Consider the following 14,908-nt stretch of genomic DNA (forward strand, 5'->3'; position numbering starts at 1 on the left):
TCCTGGGGTTGGATTTGGAGTGGAGTGGGGAAGGGGTTAGATTTCTGGGGTTGGGTTTGGAGTGGAGTGGGGAAGGGGTTAGATTCCCGGGGTTGGGTGTGGAGTGGGGAAGGAGTTAGATTCCCGGGGTTGGGTGTGGATTGGAGTGGAGAAGGGGTTAGATTCCCGGGGTTGGGTTTGGAGTGGGGAAGGGGTTAGATTCCCGGGGTTGGGTGTGGAGTGAGGAAGGGGTTAGATTCCCGGGGTTGGGTGTGGAGTGGGGAAGGGGTTAGATTCCCGGGGTTGGGTGTGGAGTGAGGAAGGGGTTAGATTCCCGGGGTTGGGTGTGGAGTGAGGAAGGGGTTAGATTCCCGGGGTTGGGTGTGGAGTGAGGAAGGGGTTAGATTCCCGGGGTTGGGTGTGGAGTGAGGAAGGGGTTAGATTCCCGGGGTTGGGTGTGGAGTGGGGAAGGGGTTAGATTCCCGAGGTTGGGTTTGGAGTGGGGAAGGGGTTAGATTCCCGAGGTTGGGTTTGGAGTGGGGAAGGGGTTAGATTCCCGAGGTTGGGTTTGGAGTGAGGAAGGGGTTAGACTCCCGGGGTTGGGTGTGGAGTGGGGAAGGGGTTAGATTCCCGAGGTTGGGTTTGGAGTGGGGAAGGGGTTAGATTCCCGGGGTTGGGTTTGGAGTGAGGAAGGGGTTAGACTCCCGGGGTTGGGTGTGGAGTGGGGAAGGGGTTAGACTCCCGAGGTTGGGTTTGGAGTGGGGAAGGGGTTAGATTCCTGGGGTTGGGTGTGGAGTGGGGAAGGGGTTAGACTCCCGGGGTTGGGTGTGGAGTGGGGAAGGGGTTAGACTCCCGGGGTTGGGTGTGGAGTGGGGAAGGGGTTAGATTCCCGGGGTTGGGTTTGGAGTGGGGAAGGGGTTAGACTCCCGGGGTTGGGTGTGGAGTGGGGAAAGGGGTTAGATTCCCGGGGTTGGGTTTGGAGTGAGGAAGGGGTTAGACTCCCGGGGTTGGGTGTGGAGTGGGGAAGGGGTTAGACTCCCGGGGTTGGGTTTGGAGTGGGGAAGGGGTTAGATTCCCGGGGTTGGGTGTGGAGTGGGGAAGGGGTTAGATTCCCGGGGTTGGGTGTGGAGTGGGGAAGGGGATAGACTCCCGGGGTTGGGTTTGGAGTGGGGAAGGGGTTAGATTCCCGGGGTTGGGTTTGGAGTGAGGAAGGGGTTAGACTCCCGGGGTTTGGAGTGGAGTGGGGAAGGGGTTAGATTCCCGGGGTTGGGTTTGGAGTGAGGAAGGGGTTAGACTCCCGGGGTTTGGAGTGGAGTGGGGAAGGGGTTAGATTCCCGGGGTTGGGTTTGGAGTGAGGAAGGGGTTAGACTCCTGGGGTTGGGTTTGGAGTGGAGTGGGGAAGGGGTTAGATTTCTGGAGTTGGGTGTGGAGTGAGGAAGGGGTTAGACTCCCGGGGTTGGGTTTGGAGTGGAGTGGGGAAGGGGGTTAGATTTCTGGGGTTGGGTGTGGAGTGAGGAAGGGGTTAGACTCCCGGGGTTGGGTTTGGAGTGGAGTGGGGAAGGGGTTAGATTTCTGGGGTTGGGTTTGGAATGGAGTGGGGAAGGGGTTAGTTTCCCGGGGTTGGGTTTGGAATGGAGTGGGGAAGGGGGTTAGACTCCTGGGGTTGGGTTTGGAGTGGGGAAGGGGTTAGATTTCTGGGGTTGGATTTGGAGTGGAGTGGGGAAGGGGGTTAGACTCCCGGGGTTGGGTTTGGAGTGGGGAAGGGGTTAGATTTCTGGGGTTGGGTTTGGAATGGAGTGGGGAAGGGGTTAGACTCCCGGGGTTGGGTTTGGAGTGGAGTGGGGAAGGGGGTTAGATTTCTGGGGTTGGGTTTGGAGTGGGGAAGGGATTTGATTTCTGGGGTTGGGTTTGGAATGGAGTGGGGAAGGGGTTAGATTTCTGGGGTTGGGTTTGGAATGGAGTGGGGAAGGGGTTAGACTCCCGGGGTTGGGTTTGGAGTGGAGTGGGGAAGGGGGTTAGATTTCTGGGGTTGGGTTTGGAGTGGAGTGGGGAAGGGGGTTAGACTCCCGGGGTTGGGTTTGGAGTGGAGTGGGGAAGGGGTTAGATTCCTGGGGTTGGGTGTGGTTGGGGTAGGAGTCAGGTTCCTGGGGTTGGGTGGAGTCAGGAGGGCCACCACTCCATGAGGATGGGATTTGAAATTATTTGCATTGAGTGCTGGAGTTAAAAACAAATTGCCTGACTGACTAACTGGATTGCTGTCAAAATTACCTCCTGCATTCAGGTCAGATCCCTAGAGAGTCAATGAAATGTGAGTTTGAGTGCTTATCAAAGGGTCCCGGTGCCAAGACTTCCTTTTAATGTTGCCGAACCAGAATGAAATCCTTCGTTCCAAGCTAACTGAAGGAATGCCTCTCCCTTTCTGTTGAAGGAACAGCTACCCCCTGTTTGTAGATTTTCTTTGCCACTGACACTTTGCTGATTTCTGCTTTGTCTGTTGGACAGTAGCCACAACTAGCAGGAGATTACAGTTCAACAGTGAAGCTGCAGCAGTTGGCTTTCTGAACCCAGATGTAGGCTGCAAGTGGCTGCACTGGGTTATTATAATTGTGTGGGGCAACGTACAGCTGGGCCTTATGACCCCTTTCTGTGTGATAGGCTGTACAGCACTGTATTGGTCTGGACGATAGGACGTGTGTGAACTGAAAGCTGTGGAATTCAAACTTTGGTATAAGAACATAAGAAATAGGAGCAGGAGTAGGAGCTGACTAATCTCCCTGATCACTGAATGTAACGAACAAGAAAGAGGAGTAGGCTATTCAGCCCCTTGAGATTGCTCTGCCGCTTAATAATGTCATGGCTGATCTGATAGTAATCTCAGATCTGCATCCTGCCTATCCCTGATAATCTATCACCCCCTTGTTCACCAAGAATCCACCCACCTCTGCATTAAAAATATTCAAAACTCTGCTTCTGTCACCTTTTTTGGAAGAGTGTTCCAAAGATTTGTGACTTGAGTGAAACCATTTTGCCTCTTATCTGTTTTAAGAGAGTGACCCCCTTATTTTTAAACTGTGCCCACTCCCCCACCCCCTCAGTTTAGCTTGTCCCACAAGAGGAAATACTCTTTATATCCACTTGCCGAGTATCCCTTGGGATCTTGTATGTTTCAGACAAGTCATCTCTTACTCTTATAAACGCAGCAGATACAAGCCTACCCTGTCCTCATAAGACAACACGGTGAGAAGTCTCACAACACCCGGTTAGAGTCCAACCAGTTTGATAGTAATCTTATGATTTTATAAGATTACAAGTAATCTTACATCTCCCTGACGAAGGAACACCGTTTCCGAAAGCTTGTAAAATTACTATCAAATAAACTGGTTGGACTCTAACCTGATGTTGAGACTTCTTACTGTGTTTACCCCAGTCCAACGCCGGCATCCCTACCTCATGAGACAACCCATCAATTCCAAGTATTAGGCTAGAAACTTTTTCTGAAATGTCTCCAGTGTATTTGCATCCTCCTCTAAATAAGGTGACTAATTCAGCACTCCAAATGTGCTTTCTTTAATAGATTACAGGTACCTCCAGGATGTACAACATTCTTCGAACTGCTGTTCTCGCTGCATCCGGAAAGCCACACTCAGTGCCGTGCACCGCCACATGAAGACACTTGACATCTCTCTTCAGCAACACCATCTTACTCTCTCTCAAAGCTGTTCCTGCCCCCAGTTTCACTTCATCCTCCACATCATTTGGTGTCTTAACAAGAAACTTTTCCTGTTTCTTGCAGATGTAAAGGAACGCAAGCTTCAATAACTTATCAACACCACTGTCCATATCTGGCCCTCCACCCGTACCAATTCCTCAAACTCCATCTCTTCTAGCCCCAGCCCTTGCCGTGTCTTCATCATACCCTCTGACCTTCCCCTCTCTCAGGCTGAGCGTGGTGTCCTCAGCAAAGGACTCAGATTTGTACCCTCACACCCCCACCTCAATGGATGATTCCCTAGCCTTTGTCTCTGTGCCCACTTTGGGCAAGAGTCCTCCCCGTCTTCCACAGATCCTTTCACCCGCCTTCAACATTCTGCCTCCAACTGGACACCCCACTGGGACAATTATCTGCCCTCGATTTTTTTTCATTGGGACATTGGCTGCCTTAATTTTTCTGCCCCCCCCCACCCCCCCCAAAACCATTCCAAACTCTCTCCTTCCAAACTTTCTACCCTTCGCTCCCTCAGGCCCAACCCTGACATTGTCATCAAACCTGCCGACAAGGGGGGTGCTGTCGATGTCTGGTGTACTGACCTCTATCTCGCAGATAACTCTCAGATACTTCCTCTTACCTCTCCCTGGACTATGACCACATTACTGAACATCAAGCCATCATCCCCAACACCTTCATCGACCTCATTTCCTCTGGATGCCTTCCGCCCCACAGCTTCTAACCTCACAGTCTCCCAGCCCCGGACAGCCACTTCTACATACTTGCCAGGAGTCACCAAGAAGGACTGTCCTGGTAGGCCCATTGTGTCAGCGGGCTCCTGCCCCACTGAACTTATTTCCTCTCACCCTGACTCCATCCTCCCTCCCCTGGTCCATTCCCTTCCCACCTACATCCAGCATTCCTCTGACACCCTGCATCATACTGACAGCTTCTAGTTCGCAGTCCCTAACCGCCTCCTATTCACCATGGGTGTGCAATCTCTCTACACCTCCATCCCACACCAGGATGGCCTGAGAGCTCTTTGCTTCTTTCTTGAACAATTCCCATCCACCACCGCTCTCCCCCACCTGGCTGAACTCGTTCTATCTCTCAACAACTTCTCCTTTAACTCATCCCACTTTCTCCAAATCAAAGGAGTAGCAATGGATACCCGCATGGGTGCTAGCTACACTTGTCTTTTTAATGGAGCACGTGGAACATTCCTTGTTGCAGGTCCCCTCCCACAACTCCTTCACCAATTTTTAAAAGAGCTATGGCAATGGGTCAGCTGGACTTGAAACGTCAGCTCTTTTCTCTCCTTACAGATGCTGCCAGACCTGCAGAAATTTTCCACCGTTTTCTCTTTTGGTCTCATTGGTGTCCTGTACAAAAGCAGAACTTCCCTACTTTTGTACTCCTTTCCTCTCAAAATAAATGATAACATTCTATTAGCTTTCCTAATTACTTGCTGTACCTGCATACTAGCCTTTGTATAGGACACCCAGATCCCTCTGCACCTCCAGATTGTTTCAATCTCTCTCCATTTGGATTAACGGATTTTTCAAAATATTTTTCCTGCCAAAATGGACCATTTTACATTTTCCCACGCTATATTCCATTTGTCAGGCGTTTGTCCACACGCTTAGAACAAAGATCAGTACAGCACAGAAACAGGCCCTTCGCCCACCAAGTCTGTGCTGACACAAATGCTTCTTTAATCTATTATTTTCCTGCCTCTATGTGGTCCATATCCCTCTATTCCCTGCCTATTCATGTATCTATCCAAATGCTGTTGTTATTGAATCGGCTTCCACCACCACCTTCGGCAGTGCGTTCCAGGCATTCATCACCGTCTATGTGAAAAACTTACCCACTATATCTCTTTTAAACTTCCCCCTCTCTCTCTCAATCTGTGCGCCCGAGTAATTGGTCCTTCGATCCTGGGAAAAAAGACTCTGACTATCCTCTCTATCCAAGCCTGTCATAATCTTGTAAACCTCTATCGGATTCCCCCCTCATCCTCCGACGCAGTCCAAGTTTGTTCAACCTTTCTTCATAGTCCATATCCTCCAAACCAGGCAACATCCCAGTAAATCTCTTCTGCCCCCTTTCCTATGTATTGTAGTGCGGTGACTAGAATTGTACACAATATACCAAATGTGGCCTAATCAAAGTCTTACACAGCTGCAACCTGACTTTCCAATTCCTATAGTCAATGCCCTGACTAATGAAGGCCAGCGTGCAATGTGCCTTCTTGACCACCTTGCCCACTTGAGTTGCCACTTTGGTGAACTATGGATCTGCACACCTAGATCCCTCTGTATGCTAATATTTCTATGGGCTCTATCATTTACTGTATACTTTCCTTCTGCAATAGAGCTTCCAAATTGCATCACTTCATGAATGTCTGAGTTAAATTCCATCTGCCATCTTTCAGCCCAAGTCTCCAGCCGATATATATTCTGCTGTATCCTCTGACAATCCTCCTCACTATCCATTCCTCCCCAATTTTTGTATTACCTGCAAATTCACTAATCAGACCATCTACGTTTTCCTCCAAATCATTTATTTATAGATATTACAAACACCAGAGGCCCCTGCACTGATTCTTGTGGAACATCGCTTGTCACAGACCTCCAGATAGAAAAGTACCCTTCCACTGCTACACTCTGCTTCCTAAGCCCAAGCTAGTTTCATATTCATCTTACCAGCTCACCTTAGATCCCATATGACTTCACTTTCTGTATCAGCCTGCCATGAGGAACCTTCTCGAAGGCTTTACTAAAGTTTGTACAACATCTACTGCCCTGTCCTGGCCAATTTTTCTCGTCACTTCCTCAAAGAACTCGATCAAGTTTGCGAAATACTACCTCCCCTTCACAAAACCATGTTGCCTGTCATTAATAAGCCTGTTCTTTTCCAAATGTGAGTACATTCTGTCCTTAAGAATCTTCTCCAATAATTTCCCCACCGCTGATGTAAGGCTAACAGGCCTGTAATTTCCTGGATTGTCTCTTCTGCCCTTCTTAAACAGAGGAACAATGTTAGCTACACTCCCATGACTAAAGAGGGCCTCAGTGATTTCTTCCCTTGCCTCAGTATTCTGGGATAGACCCTATCTGGCCCTGGGGATTGCCCACCTTAATGCTTTTCAAAATCTCCAGTGCCGCCGCCTCCCTTTTTATCTCAATATGTCCTAGAATGTCAACATCCTCTTTTCTACACTTGTCATCCACCACATCCTTCTCCTTTGTGAACACTGATGCAAAGTACTTGTCAGCGACCTTACCCACTTCATTTGGCTCCATACACAAATTCCCTCCTTAAGTGAACCCACCCTTTCCTTAGCTACCATCTTCCTCCTTATATATGCATAAAAGGCGTGGAATTCTCCTTAATTCTGCCTGCCAAGGACATTTCATGGCCCTTTTGCCCTCCTAAGTATCTGTTTAAGTGTTTTCCTGCTATTTTAATGTTCCTGAGCCTTATCTGTCTTCAATTTCCTAAAACTTATGTATGTCTCCTCTTCCTTTTTCACTAAGCTTGCAATCTCTCTTGTCATCCAGGGTTCCCAAATCTTGCCATCCTTATCCTCCATGTTTATAAAGTATAAAGTTTATTTAGTAGTCACAAGTAAGGCTTACATTAACATTGCAATGAAGTTGCTATGAAATTCCCCTAATCACCACACTCGGCGCCTGTTTGGGTTAATGCACCTATGATGTGGATATGCCGGTGTTGGTCTGGGGTAAACACAGTAAAAAGTCTGACAACACCAGGTTTTAGTCCAACCGATTTATTTGATAGTACACTCACTAGCTTTCGAGGGGAGTCCCATGGAGACATGGGGAGAACATGCAAACTCCACACAGACAGTGATCTATGCTGGGAATCGAACCCAGGTCCCTGATGCTGTGAGGCAGCAGTGCTAACCACTGTGCCACCATGCCATCCCTGGGCCATATTTGTCCTGAATTGTTAACAATTGAACTTATCTATATATTTTTGTAACCACTTTATTTTGTCTTCAGAACTTACTAACCTTTGTGTCATAGGCAAATTTTCCAATTATCCTTTCATCCAAACCATTTATATAAATAGTAAACCAATGAGGCCCCAGCACTGATCCCTCTGGCACACCACTTGTTACATCTTGCCAACCTGAAAATGACCAATTTATGCCTACTGTTTCCTGTTAGTTAGCCAATCTAATTCACTATAACATGAGTTTTTATTTTCTGCAATTTCCTTTGATGTGGCACCCTATCAAATGGCTTCTGAAAATCTAAGTACAGTACATCCACCAGCTCCCCTTTATCTAAAGCACAGGTTATTTCTTCAAATAACTCCCAGTCGGTTAAACGTGATTTCTCTTTCACAAAACCATGTTGACCCTGCCTGATTACCTTGAACATATCCAAGTGCTATAAGATCTTTAATAATGGCTTGTGACAGATGTTAAGCTAACTGGCCTGTAATTTCCTGCTTTCTGACTCTCTCCCTTTTTGAAGAATGGAGTTGCGTTTGCTATTTTTCTATCTGTTATCTTCTCCGAGATAGCGGGCATTACACTTGTAATCAATCACGGGGAGAGTTCTCTATTTTCTATTTGTCCCTGGTCTGTAATTGGTAGGATGTCTTGGTTTTGTTACTGGATCTTGCTGGAGGCAATGATCTTTCCTTCACTAATCTCTCTTTATTCCCATAACTAGCTGTAGACAAGGTTAAGGGACATCAAGTGGGGAGGCACTGGCGTGGTGGCATTACGCTAGACTATTAATCCAAAAACTCAGTTGCTAATGTTCTGGGGACCCAGGTTCAAATCCCACCATGGCAGATGGTGGAATTTGAATTCAGTTTTGAAAAAATCTGGAATTAAGAATCTATTGATGACCATGAAACTATTGTCGATTGTCAGAAAAACCCATCTGGTTCACTAATGCCCTTTAGGGAAGGAAATCTGCCGTCCTTACCCAGTCTGGCCTACATGTGACTCCAGAGCCACAGCAATGTGGTTGGCTGTCAGCTGCCCTCGGGCAGCAAGGGACGGGCAATAAATGCTGTGGCCAGCCAGTGATGCCCACTCATCCTCTTTTGGTGAGAGAAATCAATTGCTCCTTCCCCTCTCTGCGAGGGGTGACCCCCCCCCCCCCCCCCCCCCACTTCCCGCCGCCACCCCTGGACCCTCTCTCTTTCTCTCTCTCTCTCTCTTTCTTTACAAGAGATGTCGCTTCTTCTCTCTCTGCGAGGGGTGCCACTCCTTCCTTCCTTCCCTCCCTCCACCCCTCTGTGAGGGGGGCATTGCTCCTTCTCCCTCTCTCTGCCTCTTGAGGGGAGGCATTGTTCCTTCCCACTTTTTCCCTTTCTGTGATGGGGGGGGGGGGGGAGGTCGGGGGGGGGGGGGGGGGAAACGTCGCTCCTTCCCCCTCTCTCTCTGTGGGGGAGGGGGCTTTGCACCTAACACACATGCTCATGAGTTATCATTAGCATTAACCTGTTACTTTACACCTAGGGTATTAAAATTCAAATGGAGTTTGTGACAAAATGATGAGTGCTTCAATATTTTTGAGTGTATTTGATTTGGTGATGGAGTAACTTAAACGAGGAGAAAATTTTAGACTGCCAACCAGCCAATCAAAAGTTTTTTATTGGTAGGCTGATGTTGCCACTGTGTTGGTTTTGGACCAAGCCAGCTTATGCTGGCTTGAAATATATTTATGAAGCATAACACCTTCGATGAAAAATTGTCGAAGTTACTCCTACAGTTATTTCATCAACTTGGATGCATCATTCTCACATTTTTGAGCACGAAAATAGGGGCTCCGGATACGTTATTTTTGAACTAAACCTTCTGTAAAAACAGGAAAATGACAATCTCAACATGGATTTCTAGTAAGAATCCTGCTCAGCACACAAAGCTTAAGTCTGGAAAATGTGCTGGTTAGATGCGTTAATCCGAAAAAGCACCGGGAGTGTGGTGACGAGGGGAATTTCACAGTAACTTCATTGCAGTGTTAATGTAAGCCTTGTGAGTAATAAATAAACTTTATGTAGAATCGGCTGCCGTCAGTGGTGGTGGAGGCAAATTCATTAGGGTCTTTTAAGGGACTTCTGGATGAGTACATGGGACTGAATAGGATTGGAAGTTATAGGTAAGCCTAGTAGGTAGAGATAAGATTGACGCAACTTGTGCGCCAAAGGGCCTGTTTGTGCTGTAGTTTTTTCTATGATTCTATAAATTGAAAATGATTACTGCTTGAAGTGAACTTTGCAGATTAAATATCTGCTGGTCACAAAATGCTTGATGTGGAGATGCCAGCGTTGGACTGGGGTAAAACGGAAAGAAGTCTCAACACCAGCTTAAACCTGTTGGACTTTAAGCTGGTGTTGTGAGATTTCTTCACTAAATGCTTCCCAGCGGAACTGAACTCACTCCACCACTGGTGCACAGTGGCAGCAGTGTGCACCAGCTGGCATGGTGGTTAGCAATGCTGCCTCACAGTGCCAGGGATCCGGGTTCGAATCAGGCCCGTGGGTTACTGTCTGTGTGGAGTTTGCACGTTCTCCCTGTGTCTGTGAGGGTTTCCTCCGGATGCTCCAGTTTCCTCCCACTCCAAAGATGTGCAGGTTAGGTGGATTGGCCATTCTAACTTGACCCTAGTGTCAGGGAATTGCTAGGGTAAATATGTGGGGTTACGGGAATAGGGCCTGGGTGGGATTTTGGTTAGCGTAGACTCGATGGGCCAAATAGCCTCCCTCTGCACTGTGGGGATGTTATGCTCTATGTGATGTCCCGCAGCAACTCTCCTCGGCTCCTTCAACAGCACCCTCCAAACCCATGACCTCTAAGACCGTAGCAAGATAAGGGCAACAGATGCACGGGAACATTTTAACAGCTGCAGGTTCCTCTCCTGACTTGGAACCGTATCGCCATTCCTTCACTGTTATTTATCAAAATCCTGGACTCCTTCCCTCCCTATCAGCACTGTGGGTGTACCTACACCAGTTTGACTGCAGCGGTTCAAGGAGTCAGCTCGCCACCACCTTTTCGAGGGCATTTCATGATGGGCAGATATTATGTTTCAGAAACATACTTCAAGCCAGCAGTACTCCCAGCCCACGAAAGAGCAAAACAAAAAAAAATCCTTATAAAGATTGCATGCTGAGAAATTTGACAAACTTGCATCATTGCACCCAGGACATATGCAACATCCAGTAGATCATCAAGCAATAGCAGTGGGCTCGAGTTTCTGACTGGTTATGCAACTATTTCTTCACTGGGCCAGTCTTGTGGTATGGTCACTTTGTGGGATGACTAAGCAATGGTTCTGTTTTATATCTCTCTACGCAGTGTGTGCGTTAGTTACCCCTGGCATTTTGTTCCACACATTGACGCAGCAGGAAATAATTTAAGCACGTCCAAAGTCTCCTTGTGGAAGCCGAATTTGGGTAACCCAATCGGACCAATTTCTTGAAGGGCTGACCTGTTCAAAGTTGAGCTCTACTTTGAACAGGTTCAACTTCTTTAAAACAAAAGAGATCCTTGTGCAATATGTAGGTTACAAATATTGGAAATATTAGTTGGGGTGGAAACAGAAATAAATTTGTGAACAAATTGACTGAATTGTTGTATAGTTTGCTCCTTATTAAATTTGATTTATTGTTGTCACGTGTTAGCGTCCAGTGAAAAGTATTGTTTCTTGCTTGCTATACAGACAAAGCATACCATTCATAGAGAAGGAAACAAGAGTGTAGTGTTACAGTCATAGGGTGTAGAGAAAGATGCAAGGTCTGTCCATTCAAAAATCTGATAGCAACAGGGAAGAAGCTGTTCTTGAGTTGGTTGGTACGTGACCTCAGACTTTTGTATCTATTTCCTGAAGGAAGAAGGTGGAAGAGAGAATGTCCAGGGTGCATGTGGTCCTTAATTATGCTAGCTGCTTTTCCAAGGCAGCGGGAAGTGTAGACAGAGTCAATGAGTGGGAGGTTGGTTTGCATGATGGATTGGGCTACATTCATGACCTTTTGTAGTTCCTTGCGGTCTTGGGCAGAACAGGAGCCATATCAAGTCGCGATACAACTGGAAAGAATGCTTTCTATGGTACATCTGTAAAAGTTGGTGAGAGTTGTAGCTGACATGCCAAATTTCCTTGGTCTTCTGCAAAAGTAGAGGTGTTGGTGGGCATTCTTAACTATAATGTCGGCATGGGAGCACCAGGACAGTTGTTGGTGATCTGGATAGTTAAAAATTTGAAGCTCTTGACCCTTTTTACTTTATCCCCATTGAAGTAGACATGTTCTCCTCTATGGTTCCTGAAGTAGATAATAATGGACTTACCTTGAATGGACTTACGTTGCATTAAGTTGATCTTTCTCTACACTCTAGCTATAATGGTAACACTACATTCTACACACACTCTCATTTCCTTCTGTATGAACAGTATATTTTGTCTGTACAGCACGCAAGAACCAATACTGTTCACTGTCTGTTAACAAATGTGACAATCATAAATCAAATCAAAATAATCTGCTTTGTTTTGTTGACATTGAGGGAGAGATTATTGTCGCTGCACCAGTTCACTAGATTCTCTGTCTCGTTCCTGTATTCTGTCTCATTGTTTGAGATCTGTCCTACTATGCTGGTGTGGTCAGCAAACTTGAAAATCGAATTGGAGGGGAAATTGGCTACACCGTCATAGGTGTATAAGGAGTATAGTAGGAGGCTGAGAACACAACCTTGTGGGGCACCGGTGTTGAGGATGATCGTGGAGGAGGTGTTGTGGCCTATCCTTACTGATGGGTTAGGAAGTTCAGGATCCAGTCACAGGGGGAGCTGCTGAGGCCCAGACCATGGAGTTTGGAGATGAGTTCCGTGGGAATGATGGTGTTGAAAGCTGAGCTGTAGTCGATACATATGAGTCTGACATGGGTGTCTTTGCTATCTAGGTGTTCCAGGGTTGAGTGCAGGGCCAGGAAGAAATGTTTACTTGTAGAATCTTGACACGAGTTGCAGAAAATCTGCCCCATGCACAATTTTATTTTTTTATTAAAGTAACTTTTATCTGAAAGGCCCCATGACCCCCTCGGTCAGGAATCAGGTCTTCATTTGCCAATTTAGAATTCTTGTCAAAAGATTAATTTTGCCCAAGAAGGATTGGACTTGCAGGAAAGTGGAAACAAAGACTTTGCGTTGTTCTGATGTGAGTGTTGGTTCTCTCTGGATGGTCTTGGATGGAATGCATGGTTTTTCCCTCACCTGTCACTATTTTTGGTTCTCTTAATTGTTCTTAACCCACTAATCCTCCCTCTCTCATCTCAAACTCAAGCTCCATATGTGTACTCCTATTAAGAGACTCCTGTGGGAGGCAATGAACATTTTTGTTCAGCTCATTAGCCAGCTCAATACCAAGGCGAGAGAGACCTTTTGCGCTGAACTCCCACGTCATCCCATGTTCCTGCTCTCACACAACATGTTGAATCTGAACGCAGGAACAATGCAAAAAAAAACACATGAGAACTTGAAACATGATTTGCAAAATTTGATTTGTTTTTATCTAATGTTGATTTGTTCCTAATGTAGTCTTAGTTAGACTTGAAATACTGTTTCAAATCTTAATTTGTCTCTTACAGTATTTTAAAATTAAAGTAATGAATATTGCATTGTTAGCAGTGTCCCTTGCTAACACTTATCCCCAAATCAAGATCACAAAATGGGGTGGCACAGCGATTAACACCACTGCCTCACAGTGCCGGGACCCGGGTTCAATTCCCGGCTTGGGTCAGTGTGGAGTTTGCACATTCTCCCAGCGTCTGCATGGGTTTCGTCTGGGTGCACTGGTTTCCTCCCACATGCCAAAGATGTGCAGGTTAAGTTGAGTGATTATGCTAAATTGCTTCTTGGTGCCAGGGAGACTAGTGGGGTAAATGCGTGGGGTTGTGGAGATGGGGCCTGGGTGGAATTGTTGTCAGTGCAGACTAGATGGGCCAAATGGCCTCCTGCACGGTAGGCATTCTATGATTGTGTGTGTGTGTGTGTGTGTGTGTGTGTCCCAAGATGTGTAGGTTAGAGGTGTTAGTGGGGTAAATATGTGGGGCTGCGGGGCTGATTAGGATGCTCTCTTGGGGAGTCATTGCAGACTTGATGGGCTGAATGGCCACCTGCACAGTAGGGATTCTGTTCTCTGACTATATGAACAATGGGGTGGGGATGGGAGCTGTTTACATCGTTAATGAGGGAATGGCTTAAAATACTAGTTAAATGGTTTTACTGTTTTGATGCAAAGAAGTTGGTTCTCCCACCTCACGAGTCAGCACTGTTGTTGTAACTATTTCACAGCTGGGTTAATGGTGGCACCAGTCAAATTCAACCTTTTAATTCTTAATGACAACTTCATTCGTGGCCTGATTAGCTTGCAGGTTGCTGGTAGTTTTACTTAAATTTGTTTAGCTTTCATCCTTGGTTGCAGGTATGTTTAGGCCTCGGGGATAGTGGGGTTATAGCAAAGTGGGACGTCCGGTGCTGATGACTGACTTGTTATCAGATCTCAGAACATTGTGCGTGAGGAGGAGGTTGAGTCTTTCCTTTAGCTTCACACCCACCCTTCGGGGAACACTAACGGGAAGTGGCGGAAAGATTTCCGAGCTGATTATCAGCCTGTTGAATGCTCCTTCTCTGGCCAACACGTCCTGGCATTGGACTGGATCCCAGAGCTTCTGGCCCAATGATAAGGGTGCCACCACAGTGCCAGAAGACCTCCGGCAGTTGGGGTATTAATTTACTGCTGGTCTTGAGGCTTGGTTGTTTGATTTGTGACTGTCTCAAAGGACAGTACAGCACAGGGACAGGCCCGTTGGCCCTCCAGGCCTGTGCTGACAGTGATGCCTGCCTAAACTAAAACCATGTGCACTTCTAGACTCTCTATTCTTCCATTCCCATCCTATTCATGCATTTCTCCATTGTGTATCGCTCCGTTTGAGAGCTGACATTATAACAGTTACGCTTTGGGCAACCTCATCCTTTCTGCTGCTCCATCTACCCGTTTTTCTCCCCTAATGCACTGTGCAGCAAAGCGGAACAAGTTGGGAAGTCAGTCAGGACGCTGGCATCTCTTTACTTTGCCTGTTCAGTCATCATGGGCAATGGTTAAAGTTATAGCATCAGCAGTTCAGCAATGTCAAACTGAGACACGCTGGTCTCAAAGCAAATTGAGTTCGAATTTGAAG

The 14,908-nt window shown here is 46.9% G+C and overlaps 1 protein-coding gene across 6 annotated transcripts in view; it reads left to right on the plus strand.

Annotated features, from left to right (window-relative positions):
• Positions 1-14,908, plus strand: part of rab27a (RAB27A, member RAS oncogene family) — a 127,330-nt gene that overhangs the window by 39,513 nt on the left and 72,909 nt on the right. The gene's annotated exons all lie outside the window — the stretch shown is intronic.

Source organism: Carcharhinus amblyrhynchos, chromosome 28 (assembly GCF_965287045.1).
Source record: "Carcharhinus amblyrhynchos chromosome 28, sCarAmb.v2.hapA, whole genome shotgun sequence".
NCBI lineage: Eukaryota > Metazoa > Chordata > Chondrichthyes > Carcharhiniformes > Carcharhinidae > Carcharhinus > Carcharhinus amblyrhynchos.